At 44.5% G+C, this 16,965-nt stretch overlaps 1 protein-coding gene and 1 pseudogene across 1 annotated transcript in view; one reads left to right on the forward strand and one right to left on the reverse strand.

The window, feature by feature from the left end:
• Positions 1–2,789: 2,789 nt before the first annotated feature.
• Positions 2,790–2,881, reverse strand: LOC115934793 (uncharacterized; annotated as a pseudogene).
• A 4,629-nt stretch (positions 2,882–7,510) lies between these two features.
• RFFL (ring finger and FYVE like domain containing E3 ubiquitin protein ligase) overlaps positions 7,511–16,965 on the forward strand; it is an 80,303-nt gene continuing 70,848 nt past the window's right edge. The window contains exon 1 of the mRNA XM_063706536.1: positions 7,511–7,705. The gene's annotated coding sequence lies outside the window, so the exon portion shown is untranslated. The remainder of the gene's footprint in view (positions 7,706–16,965) is intronic.

Below are 16,965 nucleotides of genomic sequence, written 5' to 3' on the forward strand. Positions count from 1 at the left end.
CTCAAGTGATCCTCCCACTTCAGTCTCCCAAGTAGCTGGGACTACAGGTGTGTGCCACCACACCCATCTAAGTTTTGTATTTTTTGTAGAGACGGGGTCTCTGTATGTTGCCCAGGCTGGTCTTGAACTCCTGGGCTCAGGTGATCTACCTGCCTTGACCTCCCAAAGTGCTAGGGATTACAGTCATGAGCCACCATGCCTGGCAGGGACACTTATTATCTCTGATAACAGGAATTCTGAGGTTTGTTAATTTAGTGGCTCATTGTCAAATGGCGTAGGGCCTTTGCATCCTTCTGCTCTGTTCTTTTATGTTGGTTTTGTCTTCAAGCTTGTTCCCCTTATGAAAGCCTGGCTGCAGCCATTTTGAGCATCAATCCAGACATGACAATATCTACAGGCAGGAGAAGGATCGCCTCCTGTGTGTCCTTTAAAGAACAAGGTGTTAACATGCCAGGAACTGTGGCTCCTGCCTGTAATCCCAGTAATTTGGGAAGCCAAAGTAGGAGGATCGCTTGAGGCCAGGAGTTCCAGACCAGCCTGGGCAACATAGCAAGACCCTATCTCTATAAAATAAAATAATAAAAATTAAGAAAACAAGGTGTTAAAAGACAAAATTAAAGCAAATATAGTTTTGCAGATTGTAATTGACTTTTATTTGCAATTCTAGAATTGGGCTGCTCTCAGAACCAGGACAGGTTCAGAGAATTCCAGAGCTGCAACATAGTCTGAAAGCATTTATGGTCAGAAAACAGAAATGAGATACAAAGACAACTAATTGGTTACAGCTCTGCCTTTGCCTTATTTGAAAATGGTTTGAATAGTTGGCTGCCTGGAACCCACTGAAGCTGATGATGTGATTGGCTGAGCCTCAGCAATCTGTTACAAAAGTATACTCCTAAGTTAGGTTTTCAGTTAGTTTGCATACTAAGGCTGCAGTTTGTTAAGGGCCCAAGTAAAGCCTCCTCAGGTCAATTTTTTTTTTTCTTTTTGAGATGGAGTCTTGCTCTGTTGCTCAGGCTGGAGTGCAGTGGCATGATCTCGGCTCACTGCACCTCTGCCTCCCGGGTTCAAGTGATTCTCCTGCCTCAGCCTCCTGAGTAGCTGGGACTATGACTACAGGCGCCTGCCACTATGTCCGGCTAATTTTTTGTATTTTTAGTAGAGACGGGGTTTCATCGTGTTGGCCATGGCTGGTCTCGAACTCCTGACCTCAGATGATCTGCCTGCCTCGGCCTCCCAAAGAACTGGGATTATAGGCATGACCCACTGTGACTAGCCCTCAGGCCAAATTTAGCTTTTGTTTGTTTGTTTGAGACGGAGTCTCTGTCACCTAGGCTGGAGTGCAGTGGCACGATCTTGGCTCACTGCAACCTCTGCTTCCTGGGTTCAAGCAATTCTCCTGCCGCAGCCTCCCGAGTAGCTGGGATTACAAGCATGCGCCCCCATCCCCGGCTTTTTTTGTATTTTTAGTAGAGATGGGGTTTCACCATGTTGGCCAGACTGGTCTCAAACTCCTGACCTCAGGTGATTCACCTGCCTCTGCCTCCCAAAGTGCCTGGATTACAGGCGTGAGCCACCACACCCGACCCCAAATTTAATTTAACAAAGGACTAACTCAGAACTAACTTCCAACCAAAGCTAACTCACCTCAAATCTCATTGGTGCAGAATTGCTTCATACACCCATGTGTAATACAGTAACTGGTAAGAAAAAGGGACTGCTGTGATTGACTCGAACCAACTAGGAAATAGCCCTGGAGCTGAGGCTGGGGACAGGCTTTCCTGAAGCACATGCTGGAGCCACTGAAAGAAAAATGGGAGTTCTCCTTTCTACTAGAAAGGAGAGTGTGTGGATGAACTGGAAGCTGGGTGGGCAGCCTCTCACTAGTACTTACGGTAGTACCAAAGACGAGTTAATCAAGGCTCTATTATGTATCCTTAGGCCCTTGATGCATGTCTCATTATGACCTTAGGACAGCCTTGTGGCAGAGGGAATGATTCCATTTAATAGACAGTAAATGGGATCTCAGTGAGGTTAAGGACATAAAGCTAATAAGTGGCAGCACGGGAATCCAGACAGATGTCTGCCTGATACCAAACCCATTTTTTCCCATCTGCACGCTGCCTTCTGCTGTAAATATGTAAATGTTTCCACAAAATTCTTTTTCATACTTTGCCCTGATAGCAGCAGGGGCTGCACATCCCAACCTCTTTTCAGCTTAGCTCACCATAAAAAGCGGGATCAGAGATCTACTTTCTCAGCTCTTTCTGATTTCCCCCAGGGAAGTTACAAAAGAATGACAAAAACTTGGAGAAGGCAGATATCATTAGTATTAAAGAGAACTGGAGGTTTAGGGGGAAATAAAGCTGAATAAAAAACAGCAGGACTGGCTGAGCGCGGTGGCTCACGCCTGTCATCTCAGCGCTCTGGGAGGCTGAGGTGGGTGGATCATTTGAAATCAGGAGTTCGCGACCAGCTTGGCCAACATGGCGAAACCCGATTTCTACTAAAAATACAAAAATTAGCCGGGCGTGGTGGCGGGTGCCTGTAGTTCCAGCTACTCAGAAGGCTGAGGCAGGAGAATCGCTTGAACCCAGGTGGTGGAAGTTGCAGTGAGCTGAGATCACACTACTGCACTCCAGTCTGGGTGATGGAACAAGACTCCATCTCAAAAAAACAAAACCAAATAGGGCCTATGCATCCCTGAGATGTGAAGTAGGGGGAGATAAGGGATTTAGATGTGTATCCTACTAGGTTTTTGCTGTGTTCTGCCATGCAGTTGTCTGGGCAGGATTTATTTATATTTTAATTTATTTCAGGGGCCATGCTAATCATCTTTGTATTGTTCCAATTTTAGTGTATGTGCTGCTGAAGCAAGCACTGGGTAAGGTTTAAACTGTCTAGTTCTGTGTGCTGGGGTTTGGCATTGGAGAAGGCTCTGTGATGCATAGACCTTAAATTAGAGTTAGGTATATTATTAATCCAAAGTGATCCTGAATGCTTTCTATCATTTTTTTCTTGTCCTATTGCACTGGCTAAACTGACTTTTAGTACTACACAGAATAGAAGCAACAATAACAATCATCCTTGTCTTGTTCCTAACTTTGGTGGACTATTTACAATATTTTACTGAGTTAGATGCCTTAGGTTCCACGTAGCTGCTCTTTATGAAAGACCTCACTGGGTTACCCTTCAGTCTTGGAGGAGTCTGGGTATTGGCCATGACATTTGCCATGAATGATGGAGTTCTCTCTGCCAGGTCTTCATGCCCTGGAGCTGTACGGCTGCACTTCAGCTGCTGCATGTTTGACTTTTTGAGTAGCCGTTGAATCTCTGCTCTTCCTTGGCCTCTCTATAGTTTTTGGTATAATAGCCTCAGCTTAAGTTTGAGTTTTGTAGGAAAACAATGGGCCTGTGCTGACAAAGATACAAAGTCAAGGAACAGGATTTTTTATATCTCAACTAACTTGGTCCTAGCTTTGACATTTACTTGCCATATAACACTGGATGAATAACAGTCTCTTTAAGCCTTAGTTTCATCCACCATGAAATGGGAAAAATAATATCTGTTTCATAGAGTTGTTTTAGGATCATGTAACTTATGTAAAACACTGAATAGTTTTCCAGGCATGATATAGGCACTCAATCTCATATTATGAATAAGCTTATGATGCATGGGGGATACTGATGACAGCTTTCTTCTGTCCAGGCAGGCCCAGCTACATGGTGGTATGACCAGTGCAGTCACACGGCCCCATGCTTAGCAGGGCTCTGCACTTAGTTTAATGCTCTGCTGTTGCCATCTTGAAATTCTTAATTTTTAAACAAGCGTCCCATATTTTGCACTGTTTCTTGCAAACAGTGTAGCCAGTTCTGTCTCCAGGAATGGATCCAGCACTAGTACTGGCCCTTCTCTTTGGGAGACATCCTTCCAGTGATTTCTTAGGGAGTAAATCCCCTGAAGAGTAACCTCCCATAGAAAAATTAGGGTTAGCACCCTGTGTATGTTTATCTCTAACTGTTCCATTCTCAGTAACCTACACATCCTCTCTCATTAAAAAAACAAAACAAAACAAAACAAAAAACACTTTATATTTTACAGAAGCTATTAGATCCAGAGAAGCTGGTAGGGGGTGCTGGTGAAATGGAATGGTGATTTGGGATTTTGGAATCAGGAAAAAGATCTAAGTTCAAAACCCTGCTAGTCCCTTTCTGGCCGAGTTACTTAGACAAGGTAATGTCTCTGTCCTACTGGTAAAGTGTATGTTTCAGGGGAATTACATTTTCTTTGTTGGTAAAATATATGTCTCAGGGGAATTAAACAGATAATTTATGTAAAGTGCCTTTCACAGAGAGTCTGGCACATAGCAGGTGGTCAGTCACTATTAATTCTTCCAACTCTTGCCAGAAATAACTAAAATCAGGGCACTAGGACTTCCAAGCCGTGCTGCTACTAATAAAAGAAATAATATGATTTATTTTTTCACAACTGTTTGGGGAAAGGCCTGTGCTTCATAAATATGCATTGGAAAGTACTTAGCAAATGAGTAGGAATAATAAAAATATGTCCAAGTAAACAGCTTCTATAAATATGTCACTTGGTAGACAAATTAGTGTTTTATCACTACTAAATACTATTGCTTGCTGAAAAGGATTTCGGATTGCTTGCACAATGGGTACATTATTGAATGCCTCTGTGGAAGGGCATGATAAAGATGAAAAATAGTGATGGTGGTAATGCCTAAGGTGGAGAAAGGAGGAGCGTGGATAAACGCAGCTCGGAGGCCTCTGTGCTGCAGTGATATGCACATTATTTAGCAGCATTCCAATGATTTGCTTGTAATATGGACCAGAGGGCCCAGAAAAAAATGATTTCCACAGGATGTCATGAATCCAAACTTCAATTATTGGATGCAATCAGTGGATTAAGTGCACCCCCTTTCAGAACTGAACCTTCAGGTTGTAAACTAAGTTTACGAAAGGACATCCCCAGGTCTCACCCCACCCTTGTTCTGGACCTATTAACTTTTTTTCTGTTTGTTTGTTTTTTGTTTTGAGATGGAGCCTTGCTCTGTCACCCAGGCTGGAGTGCAGTGGCACGATCTCGGTTCACTGCAAACTCCACCTCCCGAGTTCAAGTGATTCCCCTGCCTCAGCCTCCCGAGTAGCTGGGATTATAGGCGTACGCCACCACGCCTGGCTAATTTTTGTTATTTTTATTAGAGATGGGGTTTCACTACATTAGCCAGGCTGGTCTCAAACTCCTGACCTCAAGTGATCAGGTCTCCCAAAGTGCTGGGATTACAGGCATGAGCCACCGCGCCTGGCCTGGACCTATTAACTTTCTATAGCTATGATTTCTATCAAGAGAAAGAGTGCTGTGGTGGAAAAGGCTGTGCCTTCATCACAGCTAGGAATCTATTTCAGAATTGAGAGGATGGACAAGGTCCTGGCATATCTAGGGAAAAGGAATTAGAGGGAAAGGAGGAGACCATAAATGCCTTTGGAGGGTAGGGCTGGAAATGAAGACTTAGAGAGAAGCAAACCAGACAGAATTGCATCAGGGAAAGTTACAAAAATAGCCAGGAAGGAAAATGAAGGGTACATTTAATTCGGATGTGGGAGGCCTTTAGCAGGTCAGTCTTTCCGTGCGTTCCAGGTGATTGAAAAAATCAGTTTTAAATTCCAGCTTTTTGGGGCGCAATGGCTTATCCCGGTAATCCCAGCACTTTGGGAGGCCGAGGCGGCAGATCGCTTGAGGTTAGGAGTTTGAGACCAGCCTGGCCAACATGGTGAAACTCTGTCTCTACCAAAAACAGGCAAACAAATAAACAAATTAGCCAAGCGTGGTAGCGGGTGACTGTAGACCCAGCTATAGGGTGGGAAGATCCTTTGAACCTGGGAGGCGGAGGTTGCAGTGAGCGGAGATCACGCCACTGCATTCCAGCCTGGGTGACAGTGAGACTCTGTCTCAAAAAAATAAATAAATTGCAGCTCCGTGTATTCAAGACACTGCTGGTTGAAAGAAAAAAAAGCAATACATTCCAGCTCCACCTTTTTCTAACCATGTGGTTTTGGGTAAATTACTTAATATGTAGATCCTCATTGATAACATGGGAATAATAGTACTCAGTTTGCTGGGTTGTGAGGATTGAAAATAATACTTGTAAAGTGACAGAGTCTGATATGTATACGTGATATTATTATTATTATTTCTGAGGCGTCGTCTCGCCCTTGTTGCCCAGGCTGGAGTGCAATGGCATGACCTTGGCTCACTGCAACCTCTGCCTTCCGAGTAGCTGGGATTACCGGCACCCGCCACCATTCCTGGCTAATTTTTTGTATTTTTAGTAGACATGGGGTTTCACCATGTTGGCCAGGCTGGTCTCGAACTCCTGACGTCAGGAGTTCACCCACTCCTGATCCACCCATCTCAGCCTCCCAAAGTGCTGGGATTACAGGCATGAGCCACCACGCCTGGCTCATGATCTTATTTTCCTTACGATATTCCTTGTTTGAAAATACAAATTGTTCAGAAAAACTAGGAGTTCTCAATAGAACCTAAAGCCTAAGAAAATTGTGTCACTAGACACCATTTAAAAGAAGGATTAGAACTTAATATTATGTTCATGACTAGGCATCGTAGCCCACGCTGGCTAACCATCCCCTGGGCCGCCCTGCTGCTTGGTGGTTTACTAACCACAGCTACATGCATGCGCTCACTAAATCCTCACGCCAACCTGCGTTTCTGGGGTGAGAAAACCAGAGTTCGTAAAGGTTAGGTACCTTGCTGAAAGGTGCATGGGTGAAAGGCAGGGATGGATCCTTGCTGAGTCATTCTCATTCTATCACAGCCTTCCTCAGCAGCTTCCTGACTTTCCTGAGGGGAAGTAGCTAGTCCTAGCGGTTTAGACTGGGCAGTGCTAGAGTGAGTGGGACAAGCATGGGTTTTTAGGTCCCACAGACCCGGCTTCTAATACCTCCCAGTTGTGGGACGCTGAATAAGCTCGTAACCCCTAGTGGGGCTGGGTTTCTGCAATCATGAAGCGGGGGAAACCATCGCCTGCTCAACGCACTGAGGAGAGAGTCAATGAGACATGAAAGTCAGGCACCTTTCAAAGCTTTATGACATGCGTTCAGAGGTGTTGAGGGACTCGCTCAAGGTCACCAAGCCGGGCCTTGACCCAGCTGAAACTTGGACCTGGACCCTTGGGCGCCTCCCGCAGAGTTGTGTGACCAAGGTAACCAGCAGCGGCCGACCCCATGACTGGGGAAACGACGCCTCCTACGGCCCCACGGCTCAGGCCAGCCCGGCCCCGCCGCCGGGAGCCTCAGCTCCGCCAGGGGGCGCGAGCGGAGGCCGCGCTCGAGGCCGCCGGGCGCCTCGCTCTTCTCTATGGTGGCTCGGGCGCGGCGGGAGCGGAGGCGCGATCCCGAGAGGGGGCGGGGCCGAGTCAGGGGCGGGGCCGCGCGGAGGGCGGGAGCGGCCGGGCCGGGCCGGGCCGGCTGGGGATGGGTGGGAGGGGGGGCCGACTTCCTGGGGCCGCCCGTGAGGATGTCGCGACCGCCCCCGGGTGCCCCTCAGCCCCACAGACGCCGCCGCGGCGGAGTCCGCAGCCTCCCTGCCTGAGGCGTCCGCGGCCGGGATCCGGCCCCTCCCCTCGCCTCCTCTCCTAGGTGCCGGCCGGGAGGGCGGCCGCAGCAGGTGAGGAGGCGGCGGCGGCGGCGGCGGCGCTGGCGGCGCTGGGGACCGCTGGGCGCCCGGCCTGGGGAAGGACGGGAAGGGGGACGGTCGGGTGCCGTCAGGCTGTGGTCTGGGGGCCCTTCCTCTGTGTGGGGCGCGGCCTGGGACTCTCCTTGCCCTACAGGGGTGGGGGGAAGCACTTGGCTGGCTGGAAGTCCCCGCCTTCAGAGCAGCCCACACCTGTCCTTTGAAAAGTCCCCTCAAAGAAAGCGTTTCACCTGTGGGGGCAGTAACAGGAGACGTGCGTCCTCGATTATCCCCAAGCGCCCTGCAGACCGGCAGGTCTAGTTGGCTTGTGGGGAAAAGATACCTCTTTGTACGTCAGAGGAAACTGAGGCAGGTCCGCGGCGGCCTGCTTACCTCTTTAAAGGAACCAGCCCGTCCCTATCTCCGTCTTAGAGGAGGCGGCTGGAGGAGGGAGGTTTGGAGTTTGGAGGTTTGATGGAGAAGTTTGGGAATGCGGTTCTCCCCGCAGGGTCCACTGTTCCCTCGCTTGGGAGTTGTCCTCTGTTCGCGATGTGTATGAGGTCGCCACTGTGCGGCAGCGGTCAAGACCGAGAGGGAAATGGGGCCTCTCTTCAGCCGGCTGCCCAGGAGACAGTTGACCAGACATGGGGAAGTCTGGCGAAGCAGGGGAGCCAGAGCCTCCGCTGGCACGTCTGCTCAGAGCTTGAGTTCAGGCTGGCAGAAGAGATAAACAACAGCGTATCATTTTCTCCTTTTTGTTGGTCTGTCATTTGTTCTAGGGGGGAAAAAAACTGCTTGTGTAATCAAGAGTGTACCGTGCACCCTCCAGTCTACCATAAGGAAGGATAATTGTTAGCTTGGAAATAGGGTTTTACCCACAACTGTCACTTTGCTCCCTGGTTAAAGGCCAGAGTGACGTGATGAGCACACATCCCGGGGTGCATGTGGCCTTCTAAGAAAGCAGTGAGTTCCTTATGTATCCCTTTGATTATTGGTTTGGAGGACAGAGAGACTTCCTGTTAACCACTGTCGCTGCAACTGTTTGGGTTGCCTTATTCTCCCTGTGACAGTTCAATTTACTGAAATGTGGGCCGGGCTGCCCGTTTATTATACCATTCTTCTAGGAATGGGAGTAGGCAGGGGACAAGGTACTGGGCTGAATTTGTGTACAGAGTTCTAGGGCTGCAGCCTAGCCGTGACAGCTCCTTTCTGTTCAGGGGATTTCAGGTTTGACAACTTCTTTATCCTTTTCTCTGATTACATTCTCTTTCACATTCAAGGAAGTAGATGATGGCAAAGGTTTCTGAACTTTTATTGTATATTTCCTAATTCTGAATTTTAGAGTACAATTCAGAAGTTACAGTTTATTTAGAGGTATTCTTAAGTTTGAAAATATTTGGGTATATTTTCATAACAATTGCAGATTGGTGTGGCAGGGCTAATATCTTGATTGTGATTGAAGAAAATGTTCATGTAATCTAGGACGCACTCATTTTAATGCCCATCTAATTACAAAGACCAGCCTGTTAAAAACTTTCATATTGATCAGGTAGACAGTTGTGATATCTTGTTTACATCGGGATCAAGGGTTGTAAATATTTAAATCGACCAGTTTAACCAGCCTCCAAAATAACATGCACAAAAAAAGAAAGCTCTTCTCAGAAACCTTAAAAACCAATTTCTTTCAAACCTTCTCTCATGACCAAGCCAGTTGACATAACTCTGCTTGGTACCATCTAATAGGGACACCTTTTTTTTTTTGGAGACAGAGTCTCACTCTGTCACTCAGACTGGCGTGCAGTGGCATAATCATGGCTCACTGCAGCCTTGACCTCCTAGGCTTAGGTGACTCTCCCTTCTCAGCCTCCTGAGTAGCTGGGACCTCAGGCATGTGCAACCACACCCAGCTAGTTTTTGTGTTTTCTGTAGAGACGAGGTTTTGCCATGTTGTTCGTCATGAACTGGGCTCAAGCAATCCTCCTGCCTTGGCTTCCCCAAGTTCTGAGATTACAGATGTGAGCCACCGTGCCAGGCCGGAACACCTCTTAAGGGTTGTGGAAAAGGCGTTTTTAGTGACCAGCATTTAAGAAGACAAAACAAACAGCAACAATAACAAAAAAGGGCACAATTTCTTTTCTAATTACATGTGCATTGTTATTTAAATACAGTCACACCCATCTCTATGAGCGTCATGCCTAAGACTTTCTGAGAACACGTCTGTAAACCTAAAAAGGTGTTAGGGGGACTAATTCCACCTTGATTTTTTATTCTTGTCATAGAACCTTTAATACTGCCATGGTTTTAATGATAGAGGCTTTTATACCAAACTTGTACTAGTCATAGTGTTTATGTTTTTGGAGGAAAGATTTAACCTCTATACCTTAGAATCTCATAACTTGTTAATACAATAACAGAATTAAGGTATTAGAGTTTAATGAGAACGCATAGTTTAAATTACTATTGGTGAAGTCTCAAGCGAGGAGCTGCTTCATTGTTGTTTGGTAGTGGTTACTGGTTTAATGATGATTACTGGTTATTTTTGTTTCACTTCTGGTTATTGGTAGTGGTTATTTGGTGTTTGTGTAAGAAAGATTTTGGCAATTGTAAAGATAGTCTTTTTTTTTTTTAATTGAGATGGGGGTCTCACTCTTGTCAACCATGCTGGAGTGCCATGGAATGATTTCAGCTCAATGCAACCTTGCCTCCTGGGCTCACGCAATCCTCGCCTCCCAAGTACCTGGGACCACAGATGTGCGTCACTACGCCCAGCTAATTTTTGTGTTTTTGGTGGAGACAGGGTTTTGCCATGTTGCCCAGGCTGGTCTCAAATGCCTTGAGCTCAAGCGATCCTCTGGCCTCGGCCTCCCAAAGTGCTGGGATTATGGGTGGGAGCCACTGTGCCCAGCCTAAAGACAAGCTTTTCATATACAAACAGACTCCCGGGTCTTTCCTAAGGAAATATCTGATTAACTTCTTTTTTTGTGACTTTATATTAGTTAAGCAGTTTTAAAATAGTAAAACTAATTTGGCTCTTAGTAGGATATCCTATTATATCTCACATAAAAGCCATCTCAGATAGGTAGGAATTGGCCTCATGTATTTAAAGACCTCTGCCCTCCCTGTTTCCAAGATTTAACAGCTGCCATCAGGACAGCGGTCATAGCTAATCCTGTTATGCCAGTCTTAGTTTAAACCCATTATCCTTTCTCTTCGTTAAGACTGTCATGAAGTTCCTCCTTTACTTTTCTTATGCAGGGTGAATATTCCACATTTTTAATGTATTTGGGCCTGTTAACATTCTGCAGTGAAGCCAAGCAGTTGGTTAAAAGAGTCCTGCATGTTTTTAAACAGTTTCCTTTTTAAATCATAAAATCTGCATCTTGGCTGGGCGCAGTGGCTCACTCCTGTAATCCCAGCACTTTGGGAGGCAGAGGCGGGTGATCACCTGAGATCAGGAGTTAGAGACCAGCCTGACCAATATGGTGAAACCCTGTTTCTACTGAAAACACAAAATTAGCCGGGTGTGGTGGTGCATACCTGTAATTCCAGCTACTTGAGAGACTGAGGCAGGAGAATCACTTGAACCTGGGAGACGGAGGTTGCAGTGAGCTGAGATTGCACCACTGCGCTACAGCCTGGGCAACAAGAGCGAAACTCCATCTCAAAAACAACAACAAAAAACTGCATTTCCTCTGGAGTAAAACCAGCTTTTTGAATCTGATAATAAAACAAAAGCTGTTTTTTCCTGCTCTCTACTAATAGAAAGTCTTTATTAACTTTACCTTACTGGTTTTGTTAGTACAGTGACTAGTGACTGGTAGTAAATGATAACCTATGGTAATGGGAGATCCTGAAGTCTCCTGAATCATCAATGACAGGTCACATTGTGTTCAGTGCAGCTTTAGCCTTTTGAGTATGTTTTATTGTAAGGAGTTCCAAACACCAGCCACTCCTTGAAAGATGAGGTACCTGGTGATTTGCTGCTGAGTCACTGACCGAGATATTCTTTAAAAATGCAGATTTCCCAGCCCCACTTCCTGGAGATTTTGACTGAGTGGGTAAGTGATGACCAGAGAATTACCTTTTATTTTTTCAATTTTATAATTTATTATTACTACTATGAGGCCATACCACGTAGACGCTACCTTTTATTTTTATTATTTATTTTTATTTTATTTCATTTTATTTTGAGACGGAGTCTTGCTCTGTCACCCAGGCTGGAGTGCAGTGGCGGAATCTCGGTTCACTGCAACCTCTGGATCTCGGTTCACTGCAACCTTTCTCCTGGGTTCAAGCAATTCTCCTACCTCAGCCTCCCGAGTAGCTGGGATTATAGGCACCCACCACCACACCCAGCTAATTTTTGCATTTTTTTTTTTAGTAGATACGGGGTTTCACTACGTTGGCCAGGCTGATCTTGAACTCCTGACCTCATGTGATCCGCCCGCCTCAGCCTCCCAAAGTGCTGGGATTATAGGTGTGAGCCACCACACCCAGCCTATTTATTTATTTTTGAGACAGTCTCAGCTCTGTCATCCAGACTGCAGTGCAGTGAGGTGATCTCGGCTCACTGTAACCTCCACCTCCCAGGTTCAAGTGATGTGCCTGCCTCAGCCACCCAAGTAGCTGGGACCACAGATGTGTGTCACCACACCCGGCTAATTTTTGTATTTTTAGTAGAGACGGGGTTTTACTATGTTGACCAGGCTGGTCTCAAACTCCTGACCTCAGGTGATCTGCCCGCCTTGGCCTCCCAATGTTGGGATTACAGGTGTGAGCCACTGCGTCCAGCAGGAAGCTAGCTTTAAAAAATCTCCCTTGCATCTTTATTTTCAAAAAGCTCCCCAAGTGGTTTTTATTTATTTTTTTGAGATGGAGTCTCTGTCACCCAGGCTAGAGTGCGTGGCATGATCTCGGCTCACCGCAACCTCTGCCTCCTGGGTTCAAGCAATTCTCCTGCCTCCGTCTCCCAAGTAGCTGGGATTACAGGCACGCGCCACTGTGCCCGGCTAATTTTTGTGTTTTTAGCAGAGGTGGGGTTTCACCCTGTTGGCCAGGCTGGTCTCAAACTCCTGACCTCAGGTGATCCGCCTGCCTCGACCTCCCAAAGTGCTGGGATTACAGGCTTGAGCCATTGAGCCACCGTGCCTGGCTTGCCAAGTGCTTTTGATGTGCAGTCAAGTTTGGGAACCACCGTTTTATTGCATTGATATTCTTTTTCAGGGTGGGGGGGGCATTATCTCCTGTACATCAGGCCCCATGGAACTTTGAAAATTGGGGTTCACTTTTCTTCCCTTTTCTTTCTTTTTTTTTTTTGAGACAGAGTCTTGCTCTGTCACCTAGGCTGGAGTGCAGTGGTGTGATCTCGGCTCACTGCAACCTCCGCCTCCTGGGTTCAAGCAGTTCTCCTGCCTCAGCCTCCCAAGTAACTGGTACTACAGACATGTGCCACCATGTCCAGCCGATTTTTGTATTTTTTGTAGGGATGGAGTTTCACCATGTTGGCCATGCTGGTCTCAAACTACTGACCTCAAGTGATCTGCCTACCTTGGCCTCCCAAAGTGTTGGGATTACAGGCGTGAGCCACCGTGCCTGACCCGCTTTTCTTTTTTTAATTTTTAGAGTGAAATTATGCACATTGAAATTCCTTATAAATTGGTAGTCCCTCTAATAGAATCGTTATGCTATCCAGGATGTTTGATTTGCTAGAATAGCCCATTTCCTAGTCATGACAGATAACAAAGAGCTTTTATAACTTTTATGTAAATTGCTTTACAGTGAGGCCTCCTCTGCTGTATTATCTATCAGGAGTCATGAGGGAGGGTTTTTGGTGAAACTAGCTTCGTTTATCTCATGAGTGGACAAATGAATGATAATGTGGAAACAACTAGAGGTCTGAATAGGTAGTTGAATCTAGTTATGATCATCAGTGTTGGTTGGCAGAGATGCCTGGGAATTCTCTGTATGTCAAATTTTAGAATAAAGTCAGTTTGCCTGTTTTATTTCTACACAGCTGAAGCCTTTATTGAAAATAATAGGTGCGTAACAAATAGTTAATAAAATTTAGTCAGCAGCCGTTTGATGAGTTCATGGGAGGAAGAATAATTGCTGAAATATAGAACCATCTGATTTAAAACAGATTCAGGCACTAGATACGTTATCCCTAACGTAGTTTGTTTGTATAGACAAACCTGGTTTTGAATTCTGACTCCCCCACTTCCTGGCTGTGCTACCTTAGGCAAATTACTTAACCTCTGTGAGCTTTCATCTGCAAGATGAAAATACCTGGTAGGATTGTTATGTGGATTAAAAGGGGGAAAATATGCATGGGAGGATTAAAAGAGAGAAAAATATGTTTTTTGTATATTGTAAGCAACTCAATAAATGTCCCTTCTCCCACTTCCTCACACAATTTTTATTCTGTAGGCTTAAGATGCTTTTCTAAATCCAGCTTTCTCTATATCTCTTTCCAGGAATATCTATTCAGTCAGCTCTTTTAGAAAATGTATGAAAGAGTGAGGACTAAAGTTAAGAACCAGAGAATATGGGTAAGAAGAATGAGTCACAGGACAATTAGCAACACTTTAAACAATTTTTTAGAATGAGTGGAGTGTTGGCATGTACCCAGAGTTACTATCTGCAGGAATAAATGAATAACATTACCCAAATTCTGCCATCTGTATTTGGATGGTAGCCCAGATTAGGCTAGGAGCCTTTGAGGGTGGCCTCATTAAGTAGCACCTGACATCCATTTCTTTCATTATCTTCTTTTCTCCCTTTTGGTCTTTGTTTCTTGTTCCCTGTCTCCTTCTTTTCCCTCTTTTAAAGCTGTCCTTCCTTTAGACTTGCCAATCATCATCACAGATGCAGGCCCAGTCCCTGGAACTCGAGGCTAAAAGAGGTTTCTGGTTGCTAACACCTGTCTCCTAGCTAAATGAATAAGCTCTTTTGTGGGCAGGATGTTAAAAAAGCTGATTAGTACAATACCAGCTTAAAGGGCCTATTAATGATACAGCATATGTAAATCACAGTGATTTAAAGCCATTTTAGAGATTAATTTCTTATATATTTATTTTCTGTATTGAATTATGATGTCAGTTGAATTTTTACATCTAAACCATGAATCTGTTTATTACCTAAGCAGACTAATTTCTGTCATATTGATTGGGAATCATTTATATTCTAAAGAAGTTTCTACCCTTAAGGGCCTTTGTATTGTTTGGCAAATGTCTAACTAGTGTGTAATACAATTAAAGTTTTGTTCACTGCACTGCTGCCATAACTAGTTTAATTTCTGCTCCTTATATATTTCTGTTGGCAGCTGGAAAATTAAAATACTAGATGTTCCATAAAACTGATTTTTTGAGGGGTGATTTTACTGTCATTTGAATGGACTTAGGCCCCAGGGTACATTTTTTTAAGATGTCTTATTCAACTTTCCTGTAATAGTCTCTCTCTCTTTATATAATTAATGTATTAGACACATAATTGGCTGTTTAAGCATTCAGAAGAGACAATGTTTGGCCTTTTACCCAGAGATTATTTTTTTCTACATCTCTTGAGGAAATGTGTGTCATTTTTGGAAACTCCTAAGTATATTACAGTTACACTAGCACGTGAATTTTTGCAAAGACTAGAGAATGAACAATTCCCAAATCGTTCTATTCTTTTTAGATCATAGTGTTTCCAACCTGATGTGAAAGGAGAAAGGCTGTGATGTGATACCTAGTAAATCCTCCTCGTAATTTTTCTGTATGTTTCACAGAAATATATAGTCTTCAAGAACTGAAGTTACTCTCAAGGAGACTTTACATTTAATTAGTCAATCCACACTTAATTTCCTGCAAGATTCTTGGAGAGACACTCACCAGGCTACTGATTTCATGGAGTTATGACCTACACAGGTTTTTATCTCTGTTAAAGCTACTAACCCCCACTTTTTTTTTAGGTTGAAAAGTGACCTTGGTCTGGTAATTTCTTCATTGTCCTCTCCTCTAAAAAGATACAGCAAAACCTTCTTGCCCTCTCAGCAGCGTTTTTCAACTGCTACTACCGCCATGTGCTGAATTTGAATTTGAGCACACTTCAGTATATGATTTTGTTGAGCTAATGTTATCTGACTTTTTAAAGCTGCCGCTCTGCAATGCTACAGTTAAACCTACATTTTCTGTTTTCATGTTCACATGCCTTTTCTAGAATTACATATAAAAATATGTTTTCATTATCTCTGAGTTGTGGAGTGTTCCCTGGGACAGTCACTTGTTTCTACCAGTGGCTAGTTCTAAGAGTAGGGGAAATCCACCTGGATTTGAACTACTTGCAGCCAGTATGATCTGCTGAAACATTTTAACTGTCTTGGTCGTTTTTAAAGAAGTGCTGCCTACTCATCTTGAAACTTACAGGAAGTTAGGCCAAATGGAGGCTCTGCTGGCTTCTGAGTGGTTAAATGCAATTTATTAGTGATCAACACCATTGTTTATTTGCAACTGCTGGATTATGTTAAAAGATTTGAAAGGAAAAAAAGCTTTTCTTGAGTAAATCGTGCATCCTCCTCTCCCACCTCACCCTCTTCTTGTTTTACTCTTCATTTGCTTTGGAAAATCTTTCCAGTCTTGGTACAGATCACATGTATATAGTCTTAGTGGCAATTGAATCAGCGTATTTTATCCTAAAATAATACAAGAAACTATGTGCCCTACCCTCTGCATTTTCTGCTAATCCTCCCATGCTTTTTTACTTTCATAATGATTAAAATATGTGCTTGAGAAATAACCAAGCTTCATCCTCTATCAACTTCCAACCCTCTTCTAGGTCTTGCGTCAGTAGATGCATAACCAATTGCAGTTGGGTTGGATTGTACCATCTTAACTATACTAATTATTATTTTACATGGTGTGGAAGATCAGCCAGAGCATATGCTTTATTCTAAAATGCTGGGCAAAGGAATGTTCTAATTTGGGGAGAGAGGAAGGAGTGTTTTCTAGGGCCTTAGCAGGAGTAGGTCCACTGAAATTCAGCTAGTTTGAGGAATCTGGATTTTTGTCAAGGGGTAGAAAGGAATAGTTAGGGGCTAAAATTATGTGCAAGCAGGGGTGGGAAGGAATAATTTATGAGATGAGGACTTTCCCAGTCCACAGTGGAGAATTCTTAATCTTCCAGATTCTCTTATGTTTGTCTACTTATCATATACTGATGGAAGAGTTTGCGTAATCCTTCCGTGTCAGAGCTAAAGTGTACCTTAGCCATTGTTTACT

This window comes from Gorilla gorilla, chromosome 4 (assembly GCF_029281585.2).
Source record: "Gorilla gorilla gorilla isolate KB3781 chromosome 4, NHGRI_mGorGor1-v2.1_pri, whole genome shotgun sequence".
In the NCBI taxonomy this organism is placed as follows: domain Eukaryota; kingdom Metazoa; phylum Chordata; class Mammalia; order Primates; family Hominidae; genus Gorilla; species Gorilla gorilla.